The sequence below is a fragment of the Macrosteles quadrilineatus genome, unplaced genomic scaffold, assembly GCF_028750875.1.
Source record: "Macrosteles quadrilineatus isolate MER2022 unplaced genomic scaffold, UCM_ALF_1.0 Scaffold_9__3_contigs__length_116548681, whole genome shotgun sequence".
NCBI classification, from domain to species: domain Eukaryota; kingdom Metazoa; phylum Arthropoda; class Insecta; order Hemiptera; family Cicadellidae; genus Macrosteles; species Macrosteles quadrilineatus.
The window spans coordinates 23,812,669-23,827,350 of NW_026542602.1; the positions used below are offsets into that span (position 1 = coordinate 23,812,669).

Consider the following 14,682-nt stretch of genomic DNA (forward strand, 5'->3'; position numbering starts at 1 on the left):
ATGTAATGGCGAGCGTGCCCAGGAAGCTTGTTCTCTTGTAGTTGTTTATCATGAATAACAAGAAACCTTAGAATTCATAGATTACTATCACTCTCATGTGTGTTTTGTGGGACATACAAATCTATATCTATAAAAGAGGAACTATGTATGTGTGTATATACGTTATGGACTCCGAAATCACTCGACAGATTGTAATGAAACTTTCAGGCATTGTTAAAGCATCTTTCAAGGATGGTTCGAGTGAAGTTTGGTGCAGATCCGTCAAAAGGGCTCTGCCCGAGAGGGTGGGCCAATGTCAGACTTTTTGATCTACAATGTTCACAAATCTATATCTTACTTATTTAATACGCAAGCAGATTTTTTGTGACAATTACTCCACCGAAACTACTGAACCGATTGTTATGTTTTTGGTGTCATTGGAAAGAGTGTAACGTGAAGTTGTGCAGGAAACTTTCTTTTTAGGGAAATAATGAGAGAGTGAGGCACTGGAGCCCTTTAAAATTTCGTATTTCTCCATAAGAATTGGAAACAACAACTTTAATGAAACTCCAGCTGTTGTCAGAAATTAAAAGTGAGAAGAAGATCATATGTTAATTGTAAACAGTCAATAAGTTTGCTAATTTAACAGTTTGCTACAAACGTTTACTAACTTGGTTGAAATGAAATATATTTACTATTTTAATTTGGTTTGGCGTACGGTAAATATTACAATGGAACAATTGCTCGAATTCGAGCAACAGGGACACTAGTAAAGATAATTTAAAAGTAGATGTTTACTTTCACCAACTGTTTTGTAGGTTTGGATAATCACAACATTCTGTATTAGCATTAGTCATGATTTGAAATAGTGCCACAGTGTTTCTATAGAGTGCAGCACAGAAAACTATTTTACTTTTTAATAAGTCCAAATGTAGTAAACCCCAATCGCAGCACACCTGTGCACTCAACAACGTTTAAATTCTCGAATGTTAAATATTAAATAAAACCATAAAAACCTTTATCAATGTATTATAATCAATAAAAGGGATGGCAATGCCTTAATATTTTTATCTTTCGTTCTATACCCACACAATCTAACATAAATTATTAAGTGAATAATAATCGTGCGTGCTATCACGGGTATTCAAATGCCTCTAAATTTGTCACTAACCCACCACATTAATGTCATTAAAAGAAAAAACTCCAATAATACTAATGCGAAACTTTATTCCACCGAAGCTGTGCAACAATATTAAACTAACAAAATTACGTCAAAATCGATTAAAGCAAAAATTATCAGTGGTAGGTTTAAGGAAGAAATAGTCTTAATCCCAAGAATACTGATGATTTCATCCGAATTACCCTCTGATCTTAAGCAACTACAATTTCCCTAGTGTCTTGCTTTCGCAATCACCATTATAAGGCACTAGGGCAATCCCTGACTATCGTCGTTTAAATGTAGAAAAAACATGCTTTTAACACAGACAGATGTATTTTGTTAGCGCAGCAACGCGCGCCGGGTAACTGCTAGTTAATAAATAAAATAAGAACTAATTTTAATTATATTAAATAAATAAAATTGAATTAATAAACAAATAAACTATGAAAATTGTGAGTTTTATCCCTGTAGGTGTACTCCATTGTACGTCAAGCTTTCATAAATTTTTTAACTTATCTTCACATTACCACACGAATTCCTCCCAACAGAATCAGAATGTGATCTTTATCCAAGGCAATTTATTAACAAAACTTAGCAATTTAAAGGTATTTATTAACAATTTATTACCCGGTCAGGGATTTCAGTGATATTTATAAAAAATTATAAATACCCCCGCCGCAGCAAACCTGCAGCCTAAGCGAATTTCCATTAACCTGATTGGATTTACACTAAAATGCCTCCATAAAAATAGCACATTTATTTCCTATTTAAATAGAATAAGTTTAACGAGTACTTAGGTTTGCTGCAACAGGGAGGATAAAAAAGATTTTTTTTTATAAATTGATAATAGTTTAGTAAGAAATAAAAGTATTTTCCAAAATCTATCAAAATATGTTCATAAACAAGCAAACTACAACAGTTGACTTATTTTCCATAAGAATAACATGGGAATTTCAAAATTACAATTTTTTTTATTTTCTCCGTAACAAATAGGCGCATAATAACGCTTCAATATACTAAATTATTGGTTTTTTTAAGCTCTACAAAATGGTTTAAAAAGAAATTGTGAAATTTTGTGTTTTTAGGGTCAAAAATGGGAAAAACCTTTTTTTACCCCATAAAAAACCCCATAAACCCCCGTTCCCTTAGTCCGATCATGCTGGTTCGCGAACTCATTCAAGTTTATCCCGCCTTACACCTTCAAACCAAATTTTATCAAAATCGGACAAAAATTACTCAAGTTATCGTGCGGATGGACACATATATATATATATATATATATATATATAAATTTGAACGAATGGTGTTTTTGGCCTCTGGGGACATCAAAATGAAAAAGTAAATCGGTCCCGGGCTTAGGTCTTACCATGAGACCTACGGTAATAGCTACTTCCCTATAGGGAAATTCGCTAAAACATATAACCTTAAGTATTATAAAAATAATTCAATCTCAATGAGTGTGGGCAGCTTGTGTAGCTTTTTTAACTGACTTTAAAACCAGCTGTTTCATTAGAAAACCATTTATTAAAAGCCCACTAGAATTTGTTTAAACACTAGAACAGTGCTATTGTCTTTACAAAACACATAAAACCTCCCACAGCCCAGATGTGCATGGAATGACTGTCACCGTTTTGAAATATGTCAGAAGAATACCTCTGGCAAAAACTATTAATGCATGTTTACCGAGCGGAGTTTTTCCCAATTCACTGAAGGGTTCAAGAACAGTCCCATTCTTTAAGAAGGGTGATCCCGGCATCCATCAGCAGTTATTGGCCCATCTCAATAGTTCCAGTCAAGGCCGTAGCCAGGACAAACTTCGGGGGGGGGGTCATGTAGGTTTTAGGACCTTGACAAGAGGGTGGCCAACGGGGGGGTTGGGGGGGTGTGGATCACCCCCCAATAAAGCAGGGGGGTCTGGGGGTCCTCCCCCGGGAAAATTTGGAATTTTCAAAGCCATTTGGTGGCTTTCTAAAGCCATTTTTAACACCTAAAACCGTGCCCAATTGTCCATATAAACTCCCATTTCACCTGTTGTTTGTCATGAGCAAATAGACATTTAAAAAATTAAACAATGACGGTTGCATTCATGAATTTTAAAACACACTGTAGACTACGGCCATCCCTCCTAAAAGCCGTTGGGTGACTTTCTACAGCCAGTTTTAACGTCTAGTAGAACTGAAGTGCAAAACCTCCCATTTCCTCATTTACAACCTTAACCTAGACGGTGGCGCCAGCACGTGTAGGTTGGTGTCTTGCCGCCTGCACCCTGTACCTAGTGCCCCCTAGCCTATGAGTTAATATGCTATATTCTGGATCGCACCGCACGCGCACACTACAGTCACGCAGCGCACGGCAAAGACTAGGGAGTAAGGCAGTAACCTACTGCATCCATGTGATATTTATACTTGTGCATTTTTGTATCTTGTATTTTAATTAAAAAATCTAAAATATTAGTATGCATGCAATGCACAATGTTGTTATGTTGTTGGATCCTCTGTTATGATTTAAATTTTATAATTTAATTTTAATCCCAGTATTAATGTTTACTACTAAATTTCGGGATTTCGGGGGGGGGGGTTTTGACCCCATAACCCCCCCCCCCCCCTGGCTACGGCCTTGGTTCCAGTTATTCGAAGGTGTTCGAGACCGTTATGAAGAGGCAACTAGTGGACTACTTAGAGCGCAACTCTCTGTTTGCGGATTCCCAGCATGGTTTCAGGCGTGGTTGCTCGACCATCTCAGCTGTCCCCAAGCTGATAGGAGAGGTCCTAGATACATTCAAGGTAAGGGCTCTGCAGCTTTGGTCCTTGCAGATCTCAGCAAAGTGTTGTAGAACACCTAGCTTGGTCAAAGGCAATACTCGCTAAAGATAAATATCATATGAATTATCATATAAATTATAGATAAATTATCATAGAATTTACGAACAATCTGTATTGAGCTAACTTGAACTATCGACCGCAACGCGTCATCAACCTCAAGTGTTAGTGTCCGGTGTATATAAAACAGCCCGGTGGCTGATTGGCATTCAATTACCTGACTCGATCTCGACTTACTGCTCTACACACAGTCCTGACGACGGATCATCTTCAAATGGTCCAAAATCGTTTGGTCCAACGTTTATATTGCCGTTCGTTTCGTCCAACAGTTAAAAACACGTTCGTTTGGTCCAAAATCGTTTTATCCAATTTCATTTGGTCCAAAATCGTTTGGTCCAACGTTTATATTGCCGTTCGTTTTGTCCAACAGTTAAAAACACGTTCGTTTGGTCCAAAATCGTTTTATCCAATTTCATTTGGTCCAAAATCGTTTGGTCCAACGTTTATATTGCCGTTCGTTTCGTCCAACAGTTAAAAACTCGTTTGTTTGGTCCAAAATCGTTTTATCCAATTTCATTGGTCCAAAATCGTTTGGTCCAACAGTTAAAAACTCGTTTGTTTGGTCCAAAATCGTTTTATCCAATACTTTAATACGAGTTCGTTTGGTCCAACAGTATAAACTATTGCGTCCCTCACATTGAAGGCGTTCAAATATCCACCGTCGTATACAATAATAATATTAATACTGTACAATTTTTGCTTTAAACATGCCAACTTTCTGTTATATTTATTCACTTATTAATCACTATTATAATACACTGTTATAAAAATACATACCTCCTCTATAGATAGAGTTAATGGCCACAATAAGCCACAACAAATACAGGGTGGGGCAATGAAAGAGCCCCAATTTATAAGCAGTTCAAACTCAATAATATTCACCCTATGGATATAAATAGCACATCAAAACACAGCTTATCTTTTGCAATTTTAGCTTAACAAAGTCATTTTTCCATTTCTTGAGAACGAAATCCTGCAAGTGACGTCCTTGTCCTACTTGACATTAGGCACTTGAAAACTCCATCAAATACTCCTCCAGCATTTCTTCAGGAATCACTTTAGTTTTTGGACAATTCTTAGCTTCGGTTCAAGCAAATCTGTGGGGTGACTTTGAAAAACCTCAAACTTCAAGTAGCTTATTAGAACCCCCCCCCCCCCTTGCCAAAAAAAAAGGAGCCAACGTAAAGCTTTCAACAACAACAGCTTCCTGGCAAATCTCTTTGGACTTTGAGTTACTGCGACTCGCACTCTTTCAACATTTGCTGGTGTACAAAGAGTTTTGCGGCACCCACCGATTATTTTTTAAGTTTAAGCGTTTATCCTAAATAGTTTTACCCAGTTCACCATTGTTTTCCAATCTGGAACAGCGCCATGTTGACCAAGGATGGAATGTGGTCCAAACAATCTCAGGGTTTTTGCACAAGAACCACTATTTTAAAAATAGGTTTGCACATAAAAATCTCAAGTGTTAATAGCCTCGGGCATAATATTTACTAAAATGGCATAGTTTAATTGATGTTTTAAGCACAGCTGATCATTCGTTGTTGCAACAATTAACATGTGACAGCTAAAACAAATTGTGGCGTTCTCATTGCCCCACACCCTGTATAAACTCTTTTCTTTTCAATAATTAATCTTTGGTTCTCTTGGGGAGTTCACATAACATCTTGGGAAGTTTTACAAATAGGATATATCTTCACTGAGAAATTCACTTTATATATTTGTATTGTTAACTAGGCCTACATGATTGTTACAAATACCATGACAAACACACAACAAACATAGATTGAATTGAATATATAGATAAACTAGGTGGCGTTCGCAGAGGCATCCACAAAATTGAGCGGAGTCATCAAGGGTTCATATTATATTGTTATTGTCATAATATGCATGTTATCAAACGATTGCATGTATCGAAAATATGTATCGATCCGTGCTTCGTAATCATTTTAACATACAGTCTACAATCTCTTCCCGTAGCATTTTAGCATTGCAGATACATTAATCCATTCCCAAACTCAACACTGCTCACCTTTACTACTTCCTTCACCACACCCTACGTCGTGGACATGTTTCCCTCTCTTCCCATAGCATTTTAGGATTGCAGATACATTAATGTAATTGCCAAAAACAGTTCCCACACTCTGCACTGCTAGCCTTGGGTACTTCCCTCACCATTTACTATGGCATAGGCCTGTTTCCTTCCTTTCTCATAGCATTTAAGTATTACAGATTCATTTATCTAATTGCCCAAACGGTTCCCCCACTCTGCACTGCCAGCCTTTACTACATCCTTCACCACTTCCTACGTCTTGGGGCCTGTATTCATCACTTTCCATAGCGTTTTAGTATTTTAGATGCGTTAAAAGTTCACGAACCAGCATGATCAGGCCATGGGAACCCGGGGTTTTATGGGATGAAAATAGTTTTTTTCTCAATTTTAACCCCCTAAAACATAAATCTTTATCTTTAAAATATTTTAAAGAGTATGAAAAACAAATTAGTATCTTAAAATGTTTTTTACGGTTATTGGCTACAGAGACTATTCAAAAAATCGTAAATTTAAAACTCCCATGTGATTCTCATGGAGAATAAGTTAACTGTTGTAGTTTATGGATATATTTTGATGAAACTTGGCAAATTTATTTATTGAGCGGAGCGAGCGAAGCTCTTATACGTCGACTCTTATGCATTTCGTAATACGCAAACTCCTCCCAGATGGCTGAATCAATCGTTTTCAAATTTTGCAAGGTGATAAAGACCATATCGGTGAGTGCCAACATCTATATGGCGTTAAAAAAGTCTCTCAGGAATCCGCCCCACTGGGTCTCAAAGTTTCAATATAATCCTAATGGAAGCAGTATTTGGCACATAAACAAATACATATGATCAGCTGTTGACTTTTGAATGCAGTAAATGAAGAAATAGCTGATAGCATTATTCCACAGATATTAGAACAGAAACGGTATGGATCATAAAGTGGTGAAGGAAGTAGTCAAGGCGAGCTGGCCTTGGCTGTCCGGAGTGTGGGAACTGTTTATGATGATTAGATTAAGGTATTTGCAATCCTCAAATGCTAGTGGGAGGGAAGGAAACAGGTCCGCGACGTAGGAAGTAGTGAAGGAAGTAGTAAAGGCGAGTTGTTCGGGGCGTGAGATCTGTTTATGACCATTAGATTAGTATATGCAATTCTCTGAGGCTTATGGGAAGGGAGGGAAACAGGTCCATGACGTAGGAAGTGGTGAAGGAAGTAGTAAAGGCGAGCAGTCTTGAGTGTGGAAACTGTTTATGACGATTAGATTAAGGTATCTGTAATCCTAAAATGCTATGGGAAGGGAGGAAAACAGGTCCGCGACGTAGGAAGTGGGGAAGGAAGTAGTCAAGGCGAGCTGTCCAGAGTGTGGAAACTGTTTATAACGATTAGATTAGGGTATCTACAATCTTAAATGCTATGGGAAGGGAAGGAAACAGGTCCGCGACGTAGGAAGTGGTGAAGGAAGTAGTCAAGGTGAGCAGTCCGGACTGTGGGGACTGTTTGTGACGATTAGATTAAGGTATCTGCAATCCTCTGATGCTATGGGAAGGGAGGGAAACAGGTCCATGACGTAGGAAGTGGTGAAGGAAGTAGTAAAGGTGAGCAGTCCGGACTGTGGGGACTGTTTGTGACGATTAGATTAAGGTATCTGCAATCCTAAAATGCTATGGGAAGGGAGGAAAACAGGTCCGCGACGTAGGAAGTGGTGAAGGAAGTAGTCAAGGCGAGCTGTCCGGAGTATGTGGAAACTGTTTATGACGATTAGATTAAGGTATCTGCAATCCTAAAATGCTATGGGAAGAGTGGGAAACAGGTCCATGACGTAGGGGGTGGCGAAGGAAGTAGTAAAGGTGAGCAGTGTTGAGTGTGGGAATGTATAATGTATCTGCAATACTAAAATGCTATGCGAAGAGACTGTAGACTGTAGGTTAAAATGATTACGAAGCACGAATCGATACAAATTTCCGATACATGCAATCGTTTACAATCGAAATTTACAACTGAGTTGACAACAGCTGATTTTTACTCCGTAGAGGCTAAAAACGATTTTTACTCCCTTAAGAGTAAAAATGCTACTTTAGACGCATGCATTAAAACGACTGTTTTTACTGCAGTATGTCAAAAACAATATAATATGAACCCTTGATGACTCCGCTCAATTTTGTGGATGCCTCTGCGAACGCCACCTAGTTATATATAAAGCTGTTAATATTTTGGTAAAAAACACACTTTATTGCCCTCCCTGTAGTAGCATACCTACACATAGGTAGTTTTAGTTACTTGTTAAACCTAAATCTATTTAAATAAATTTAATTGAAAGTCCTATTAGGTTATTGGATATGGATATTCGCTTAGTCTGTAGGTTTTCTGTGGCGGAATTATTGATATACTGTATATATTTTCTTATATTCAAAATAATCTAGGTACTACATTTTGATGTAACTAGCACTTGTCAATGACACTGAACTGAGCTCAATCACAACACAATAAAAAGAAAACAATTATGACTGTGAGCTATTTGCAGTTTTTTATGTTTTGTTTATTATGTCTTCACTCTTTCGTAGGGGGTGAGTGGGGGGGGGTATGTATGCGGTTGCTAATTTTTTCCTAGCTAATAAAATATTTATAATTAAGGTACGGGTGCTTATAATTAAACTCTCAGTTGAAATAAATTCTATTCAGGCTCCATATTTTTATTGAAGTTAACTGTAAAAACAAAAACAAAATAATATTTTGTTAAATTACTTCCTGCAAGATTTTTTTTTTGAACAACAGAAACCTAAAAAAAAACTTTTATCAAATATACTTTGAGGGTAATGAAATTGTTCAGAATTTAATAACGAATTCCAATATAACATTCTTTTACTTAATATGTAAACAATTAACTTGCTAATGAGGTAATACCGGCATGATGTCGACTTAAAACCTGCCACCTGGCAGGACTAAAGTTGGGGACTAAACTCACTAATTTTTATGACGAAAATATATCTCTTAGTCCCGAAATTGGTCTCCCAAACCCACCGAGACTATCTCTTAGGCTGGCGCCTAAGTCTACTTGACTCCCAAACCAACAATATTTAGGCACCAGATTATCCCTGCACAAGTTAGGCGCGCGCCTAACTGATCCCGAGCTCCCAAACCCGTTTTCTAGGCGGCAGCCTAAATACCGGAAATATCCGGTTCTTAGTCGCGGACTAGCGCTAATACCGAGCTCCCAAACCGCCTCTAGATATTTTAATGCCTTGTGTCACCCAATTCAAAACTGTTGGCTTACATTTCAAATTCATATATATATATATATATGTGTGTGTGTGTGTGTGTGTGTGTGCCCGTTAGCACGATAACTCGAGCAAAAATCTTCCGATTTTGATGAAATTTGGTACAAACGTGTAAACCTACTTTTATTCGAACGAGTTCGCGAACCAGCATGATAGACAATAGACAATAGACAATTTTCTTTATTTGTCATTTCTTTAAGAAATACAATGGCTTCAGAAAAATCCAGAATGTTTAACATTTAGATTGTTTTAACAGTTTACATTTTCTTTGTGTTGAAAGTTCATAATTGGTCAAAAAATTCCTTAAGGGAGTACACCGGTCGGTGATCAACGGAGAGTTGATGATTTTGCGGCCAATATAAGAGGGTTTTCTGCTGTATTGTGTAGTGTGGTGGATCGGAAGGTTGTAGTTGGCTGCTTTTCTGCTGTGGTAGGAGTGAAAATTCTCATTTCTGGGAAGGTTCAGTTTTTTTGTGTACAGGACAACTCCATGGATGTAGAGTGCTGTCACTGTTGATTAGACTATGGGAACAGGGGTTTATGGGGGAAAAATTGGTTTTTCCCATTCTTGACCCTAAAAACTTAAAATTTTCTTTCCAAACCATTTTGTAGAGCTTAAAAACCAATAATTTTGTATATTGAAGCGTTATTATGCGCCTAATATGGTTACGGAGAAAATTCCAAAAAAACTGTAAATTTAAAATTCTCATGTTTTATTCTTATGGAGAATAAGTAAACTGTTGTAGTTTGCTTGTTTGTGAACATATTTTGATCAAATTTGGAAAATGCATTCATTTCATACTAAACTATTAACATTTTACAAAAAAACCTTTTTTACCCTTCCTGTTGCTACCTAAGTACTCGTTAAACTAATGTTACATAAATAGGTGATAAATGTGATCTTTTTAAGGAGACATTTTAGTGTAAGTCCAATCAGGCAAATGGAAATTTGCTTAGTCTGCAGGTTTGCTGTGGCAGGGGTATATTATTTTGTTCAACCAACATAGTTACTTGGCAAAGGCTAATGTTAATATGGCTCAGCTTTAAAAAAGACAACACTGTAGTGATATACTATTTTTAAATGCAGTCTGTATATTTTGATATTTTTTGCTGTGTCAGTAATGCATGTTTATTTAGGCATGGGTTTTAATGCGGACACGATGGGTTGCTGAATCACGAAGTGTTCCAAAAATGGGATGAGTTTGCTTAAAACAGTAACTATCATTTTGATGGGTTTACCTAGTTTGTTTCATTACATACGACTGTATTACATAATTTCATGGAAATTGCACATAATGTAGACATGTTTATTTTTATTTTCATTTTATTTTTTATTTTATTTCCCAACGGCATAGCCACTTTACAATGAAAAACATTCACAACTTGAAATTACAGGAAACAAAATAGTAAAAGTTGTACAAATAGTGAACAATAACAATAGTAGTAACAATATCAATAGTAACAAAAATATTAACAATACAAATATTTACAATTTTTAAATAGAAAGTTGGATGGCAACAAGAAGTGTATGAGTGAGATCAAGAAGAGTTTAAGTTATTTTACAATAAATACAAATTGACAAATTCGTTACAATAATTGTTTTACAATAAATAATTTTACATTGACAAAAAAGCAGGAACAAACATAATAATCAGTTTTACAAATTTTACATAGGGGCCTCATCACAAGATGAACAAATGCTGGTGAAAATCTGTGTCTGGAAGTAGGCCTAGTTTACGCTTGTACAGGTTCAAGGAGTGAAGATTTCCGTAGCACATCTTCTGAGATGAGAAATTGTGTCACAGAACAGGTCACAGTCCGGAGCAACACGGTTTCCAAGCCTGGCAAGACGAGCTAGTGGGCTGTGGAAGTCGAAAGACGTGTTGTAGTGTCTTCGGACGAAGAGTTCCCTAGTCCTAGTGCCAGACGGTACTTGGAAGTCAATTTTTGACAGGAGATCCGAACAAAATAGAAGACCTCTGATTATTTTCAGTAGGAGCATGAAGTCGGCCAAGTCTCGGCGCACCGCAAGAGATACAAGCTGCAGTTTATTTATTTATTAATTTTTATTTAACCTCGAACAAATTAAACCCCACGAGCGGTCCCCTGATATTTAAAAGCAGGATACTCAGAAATACATCACTTTATTGCCAGACCCTTGAGAATCTCAATCCCTGCATCTGGGTTTTAAATGACAACTTAAAATGGACCACATTTTACAAGGCACACAAAGTTAATCTGAGGAATTAAAAACAATTACAAAAACTATGGTGTTTCAAAAAATGAAACTTTAATACCAACAATAAAAAAATGATGACAATTCTAGTTAAAGTTGCATGCGCTAACACATTTATTCCGGTTTTTAAATGCAACAATACAGTACTTAAAGCAAAGATATGGTGAAAATACTCGATTCAGGAACATAACACACAACTTGGTACAATTTGGTGATGATTGGGTTGCACAGAGCCTCCAACTCCTGCTTGTGCTCATACTCTTCCTTCTCAGCCAGCTGGTTGGTGTCCAGCCAGCGGATCACTTCGTTGCACTTGTCCAGGACGGTGGTCTTGTCAGCTTCTGTGATCTTGTCCTGTGAACACGATAATTTTAAAATTCAGACCATTAAATAAATTACTTTTTATCAGTTGATCGTAAATAGTTTTTGGTATGAATTATTATTCAACGATTCATTTAAGTTAATGGCACATACAGTAGGAATCCAACCACCCAAATGAGATTATACCCTATCCGGATAATCAACAATCTGGATGATTGGATTCTTACATGACAGTGGCACTAATTAGGTGACTCATTACCCACCTAACAATACATCACTATGATTGATTCAAACACAATTAGCATATTAAATTAGCAGCTAGCACCGAGAATTAAGAAACAAATGATACGCGCAATAGTACACTTAAGTGGTTTCTAGCAACAGTTGCTGCTAGACGGGTGTCCTTGCTCGGCACAAGTACATTTCCACACCAACATCCCAGAGCTAAAAGCGCACTGTTGTCCCATAAGCTTGTATCCTCTGTATTTAACTTCTCTGTGCAGCTAGTACAATGTACTACCACATACCACAATAAGGAACTTAATTATTTTGGTTACATTTATTCATTTGTTCTCTTTGAGGTGATCTCGTATTTATTAGTGATCCACCGGATGATTTTAATTTAGAAAAGTTCTGATGTACTTTGCTGCTGTTCCTTTTGAAAAGAGAAAACTTCTATTTTGTAGGACAAAGAGTAATTAGTGAAAACCATTCATACAGGCATGTACTTGAAATGATGATAAATTGTTTCACATCTTAAAAATACCATGGTTTTCATCATGTTTAACCTTGCTACATCATTAAGATAAATATAAAAATTGTGTAAAGGAACCAGCTTGTTTCAAAACCTTCTGTGATTGTGATAAAAGATTGTAAAAAAAAAACACACAAAAACTGTCCAACCTTTAAACAATGTTATGTACACAATTAATATCAACAATTACCTTAAGTTTCTCATCTTCCATGGTACTCTTCATGTTGAAGCAGTAGGATTCAAGAGCGTTCTTTGCAGCAATCACAGACTTCTGCTTCTCATCCTCTGCCTTGTACTTCTCAGCGTCGTTCACCATCCTCTCAATCTCCTCCTTGCTGAGACGTCCCTTGTCGTTGGTGATAGTAATTTTGTTCTCCTTGCCGGTGGATTTCTCCACAGTTCAAGATACCGTTGGCATCAATGTCAAAGGTGACCTCGATCTGAGGCACACCTCTTGGTGCTGGAGGAATTCCAGTCAGTTCAAATTTTCCCAAGAGGTTGTTATCATGTGGTTGTGGTCATGGCACGCTCACCCTCATACACCTGGATCAAGACACCAGGTTGGTTGTCTGAGTAAGTGGTGAAGGTCTGGGTCTGCTTTGTAGGAATGGTGGTATTCCTCTTGATAAGAACAGTCATGAAAACTCTAGCTGTCTCAATACCAAGTGAGAGAGGAGTGACGTCCAGCAGAAACAGGTCTTGTACTTCCTCAGACTTGTCTCCGTGCAAGATAGCGGCTTGGACAGCAGCTCCGTACGCCACAGCCTCATCAGGGTTCCATCAGGGTTGATGGATTTGTTCAGCTCCTTTCCGTTGAAGAAGTCCTGCAGGAGTTTCTGGACCTTGGGGATCCTAGTGGAACCACCGACCAGAACAATGTCATGGATCTGGGCCTTGTCCATCTTGGCATCCCTTAAAGACTTCTCGACGGGTTCCATTGTGCTTCGGAAAAGATCAGCGTTCAACTCTTCAAAACGGGCTCGGGTGATGGAAGTGTAAAAGTCAATTCCCTCATAAAGTGACTCAATTTCGATGCTGGCCTGAGTTGAGGAAGAGAGGGTTCGCTTCGCTCTCTCACATGCTGTTCTCAACCTTCGTAGAGCTCTCTTGTTTTGTGTAAGGTCCTTCTTGTACTTCCTCTTGAACTCTCGTACAAAGTGGTTGACCATTCGGTTGTCGAAGTCCTCACCCCCCAAGTGGGTGTCTCCAGCTGTGGACTTTACTTCAAAGATACCATCTTCTATAGTTAAGATGGAGACATCGAAGGTTCCACCACCCAAATCAAAGATCAAGGCGTTACGTTCTCCTGAACCCTAAAAAAATAAAACTTTGAAAATCAACAAGCAAGCTCACATGGTGTTTAAGAAGGCCCTGGAGTAACATTATGAATTATACTGAGTTGAAGTGACACATGGTTTGATTAAAAGTGTCTAAACAAAATTGTATTGTAAAAGGAATTTTAAAATCAGCTTCCTGTTTTACTAAGCAATTAAAAGAAGCCCCACCATTTCTCGGGGAAATATCAAACTAACAGTGCTGTGTGCTTTTAAGGGTGTACGTAATTCATTAATTGGGGAAGTTATTGGTGTATCAATTCCTTCTATAAAGTGTTCGTAAGCTTCCTATGCTTTTACTCTCAAAATAAAAAAGCTGCTGTTAATAATAGCTTTCGCCGATAAAATATAGTATCCGGACTGGACACCTCCATTAAGTGAAACAAAGCTACCTAACTCAACCTTTTACACGTTTTTTGCCAATGAGTATAAGGAGCTTTATTCATCTAAACCCCAAATCAAGGTCGTCAAATTGATAATCTGAGAATCACTATTAGACTTAACTCAGTCAGAGTCACGATAATTTTTGCTGATTTAAATGACAACAATAATATACCATAAAATACAAGGTCAAGGGTGTAGCATAGAGCACAAGGGCCTAGGTTTTTAGGATTTTTTGAGAAGATAGCAGGTTTACCTGAATGGAAAAGAGTCCAAACTGGCACAGGAAACATATCACTTTACAACTATCGATATACACAAAACAT

At 37.5% G+C, this 14,682-nt stretch overlaps 1 pseudogene; it reads right to left on the reverse strand.

The window, feature by feature from the left end:
- Positions 1-11,654: 11,654 nt before the first annotated feature.
- LOC129001931 (heat shock 70 kDa protein-like) overlaps positions 11,655-14,682 on the reverse strand; it is a 37,169-nt pseudogene continuing 34,141 nt past the window's right edge.